The following is a 4,665-nucleotide window of genomic DNA, read 5'->3' as shown; positions in this document are numbered from 1 at the left end:
CGACTCCAGTCAACGCCGAGCCTGCAGATGAAAACACGAGCAGCACATCCATCAAACGGCCCGTCTCGGCTTTGTTTAGAGCCAAACCCGTCCGTCAGCACGGAGACGCCGCAGAAACCCACGGAGACGCCACAGAAACCCACGGAGACGCCGCAGAAACCCACAGAGATGCCACAGAAACCCACGGAGACGCCGCAGAAACCCACGGAGACGCCGCAGAAACCCACGGAGACGCCGCAGAAACCCACGGAGACGCCGCACAAACCCACGGAGACGCTGCAGAAACCCACGGAGACGCCGCAGAAACCCACGGAGACGCCGCAGCCGCTCAAACTGCACCTGAAAACATCATCAGACTGAATGGGAAAAGGTAAACAAATGCAAAAGTTCACTGTATCTCAACCAGAGGTGTAAGTCTGTGGAACAGCTGCAGCATGGAGATGAAATCATGTGACACCTGAACCAAACTGAAGAAAACATTCAGAAACTCAATACTCAAAAATATGGTATGCAACAGTGAATTTTATTGTTTTGTTTTATTTTTGCTCTCACTGTCCACAGACAGTACCACCTGAAATCTTGTTTTTCTTGTTTGTTTGTCTTTATCAGTCACATTTATTTTATTTTTTTTTCAAAAGTTACTTATTTAATTTTTTGAACTTTTTTCTTTCTTCTTTTTACCTTTTTTTTCAGGATGATTGGATTTGAGCAGAGAACAATGATTTATTGTTTTTGAGTCACACAGCCAGTGTGAAGGGATAGGACTAGTTTTGCATAGAACTATATTATTCAACTGACAATCAGTCAATTTAGCTTTTATTTGCTCATATTGTTTGCATATCATACTTCTGTTTATTTATCCCTGTCTTTTTTTTAACATGTTCAATAAAGTATGAAGTATATACATGAAATATGAAATTATAACAATAGAATACACAAAGCGACATGCCATCAAAAACTGAGTTTATTGCACAAAGTGTCGCTGGTTCACAGATCATACACAAACCAAAAAAAAAAAAAAAAAAAAATTAATCATCCCACTGTTTATATGCCAGAATGAGGAACGTCAGCGTCGGTCCGTCAGACACCTGAACGTCCAGAAACCAGAACCTGCAGATCCACTGAGCGCGTGCAGCGGCCAGCAGAGACGGGAGGGAAGCGAGATGTCTCACTCGTTAGCTACTTTCATCGTCAGCTCTGGAAGAAGTGACGTGTTGAACTCCGGATGTCATTTATCAGGTTTTTTAAAAACAGTTTGAGGAGGCTGCTGTCAAATCAGAGCGCAGCTTCAGAGGGTTTCCTGTGTCTGTGGAAAGGTTTGGAATTAAAGTCGCTGCTGCGTTCGGTCTCTTCTCTCTCCCTGTGAGCAGTGTGAGGTGTTTTTCTGACGCCGCCTGTCACCGAACTCACCGACACAAACAGAAGCTCTGAGAAACCCTGAGCTGAAAGGGAAGCACAGCCAGCTGACCTCCAACATGGCCGCCGGGGCAGGTGACATCACTTGAGAGCCGCTTACAGCTGAGCACACACACACACACACACACACACACACACACCCCTTCACACACACTTTCACTCAAACGATGTATCCATACGTTGATGTTGTGGATCCCTGTGAAGTTCCTATGAAGGTTTTACCGGTGGAGGTCTGTCACAGAGGACCAGCACAGAGACGCCGGTGCCGATGAGGCTGAGGAACATCAGTCCATGAGCCAGACCACCGATCACAGCCGAACAGGTGGGCAATCTCTTGCTTTTTTCCTCTTCCTATATATGTCAACATTATTTATTGGCATGATATCCTTTGCAGACCGGCAGCTTAGTACCATGGTGGAGAATGAGACACCGTGGATCTTCACAGACTGTGGCCTGCCCGTCAGGTAGTCCAGAACCCAGCTGCACTTTGATGGTTCCAACCCCAGCAGCAGCAGTTTGTTGGCTAGTGTCTGCAGAATGAGTATTGACGGTATTGAACGCAGAACTAAAGTCCAGAAAAAGCAGCCTGATGTGTGTGTCCTGACCCACCAGGTGAGTGACAGCAGAGTGGATAACAGGTGATACTGCATCAGACACACACCGGTTTCTCCTGTCTGCACGCTGCTGTGGGACGTCCAGCGCCTCAGGCAGTGCTGCAGCTGCTGTCCTGCAACTGCACTCGTACATGCAAGCTCCCAGAATGCCAGTGCAGGAGCAAAGGCTTGAAATGTACCAACCTGTGCAAGCTGCAAACATGTGACAGTCAACCCCGAGAGGATGACGTTGACCTGTTGATCACAGATGCAGACCTGACTGACTCTGAAAGTGAGGACTGATCTTGAGTAGGCACTGAACCCTCATGCTTGACATACTGTAGGCTACCAGTGTGCTTCACATTCTTTGTGACATGAGAAGGATCTTGGTCTGTATTGGTCTTGTTCTTTTTTCTAATTATTGTTTCAAAAGTAAAATGCGCAAGACTTATTTCATGAGTATGTTGTCATTTTCATCAAATTCAGAAACATGAATCATATGGTCACTATTACGACCTGATCATGTTCTGCCAATAGCAACATGCACATATTTAAATGAGTTTATCTCCAAAACTTTAACTAAACTATATATCTGTGTTTTGATTTCTGTGCTTACAACATCCACTGCACGTCTGGGGGGGGGGGTTGCAACCCACCCAATAATCCAAACCAGCCACCACAACCCCCCTCCCAATATCAAATCATAATTATTTATAATGATTGTTAAGTAGGCTATTATAAACACAGCAATTTTCTCAATTTGGCAGTAAAAAATAATATTATTGCGACAATATTATTGCCTGAGTCTGTGTGGTTTCCATGGCAACATGAAACGTTTCACCGACAGCAAAAGCCGCTGTCAACTTTGTTTGCCTGCATAATGGACCGTTTTGTTAATTTTGATTTATTTGGCGACCTAAGTTTGGATAAATGGCTGAACCAGGAAGACAAGACAGAAGAGAAAAAGGAGAGATACGCGAGAGTGGAGAGGTCAGGAAATGAAGCCGGTACGACCGGTCAACGTCTTGGGCCGTTAAATGTCTACAAGGCTACCTGACAAACACCGGGCAAACAGCTGATTTCTCACATGTAAGGAAAGAGCTAAACAAGATCTCCCGTGAATTTTATGGAGCTTTAATTTCTATACTAAAGAGAATGAAATGTCTCAGTAGAGTCAGCACCACGGACAGTACCTGTTGAGGCAGATTCAGCACCACGGACAGAACTCCAATTTAACGTCAGCTCTGATTAATATGGCTAACGACAGTAAGCAGTCACATTAAGGCTGAACAGAGTTATAAAATTTCAACCCCACCTTTCGGGGGCTTTTCCTAATCACAGTACATCTACAGGTGCTGTCCGTGGTGCTGAATCCGCCTCAGCAGGTACTGTCCGTGGTGCTGAATCCGCCTCAGCAGGCACTGTCCGTGGTGCTGAATCTGCCGGGGCAGGTACTGTCTGTGGTGCTGAATCTGCTGAGGCATTTCATTGTCTTTATTTCAGAAAGTAAAGCTCCATAAAATTCACAGAGGATCTTGTTCAGCTCTTCTTTCCTTACAGGTGAGAAATCAGCTGTTTGCCCGGTGTTTGTCAGGTAGTCTTGTAGACATTTAACGGCCCAAGACGTTGACCGGGCCATACCGGCTTAATTTCCTGACCTCTCCAGCTGATCCAGCTCTTCACTCGTCACTCTCGCATATCTCTTCTTTTTCTCTTCTGTCTTGTCTTCCTCGTTCAGCCGTTCATCCAAACTTAGGTCGCCAGATAAATCAAAACTGACAACAAAACGGTCCATTATGCAGGCGAACAAAGTTGACAGCGGCTTTTGATGCGGGTTTCAGTGAAACATTTCGTGTTGCCATGGAAACTACACAGACCCAGGCAATAATATTGCCGGGCGGAGTAATATTTTCAGTGATGTTTTTTTTTTTTTTTTTTTTTTTTTTTTCATTTGAGCACGGCTAGCGTGCTCAATTGCTCATTTGAACACATTCTAAACATTGACCATCCAATAAGACCCGTGTGCCGTCATGATGGGCTAAAAGCCAATAGGAGAGTTCTGTGCAGTCAATGGATCAGTCAAAGATCGTCTATATACATGAAGATGATTTTTCCGTGGCCATGTATGATCACTACTAGGTTTATGTTTGTAATATTATATATTCATATATATTATACATATCTATATAATCGAAATATTTAAAGATTTTCTCATGCAGGGCATGTCCTCAGACCAGCTTCACAGGTGGAAATCTCAACACCCCCCCCCCCCCCCCCCCCCCCCCCCCCCCCCCCCAATGTTCAACTCAAAGTTACGCCCTTGGTTTCTGGGCTATATAAATAAATAAATAAAACTGAATTGAATGAACATCTGTCTCTCCTCTTAGTTTCACTGTCAGACCCGGGCACAACATTTTACCTCGACTCGCTCCAAATCCAGAAAACCAGCCTGAAGAAGAAGAATGTTCAGTCTGATGCTTCAGTGAGGAACAACACAAGGATGTCCGCTCTCCCCTTCATCGTTTGCCATTCATAAACTAAACTGAACTGAACTAAACTGAGCTAAACTAATCTGAACTAAACTAAAGTGAACTAAACTAAATTGAAGTGAAGTGAAGTGAAGTGAAGTGAAGTGAAGTGAACTGAAGTGAAGTGA

The sequence above is a fragment of the Myripristis murdjan genome, chromosome 9 (genome assembly GCF_902150065.1).
Source record: "Myripristis murdjan chromosome 9, fMyrMur1.1, whole genome shotgun sequence".
Taxonomy (NCBI): domain Eukaryota; kingdom Metazoa; phylum Chordata; class Actinopteri; order Holocentriformes; family Holocentridae; genus Myripristis; species Myripristis murdjan.
Note: the sequence above shows the minus strand (reverse complement) of the source record.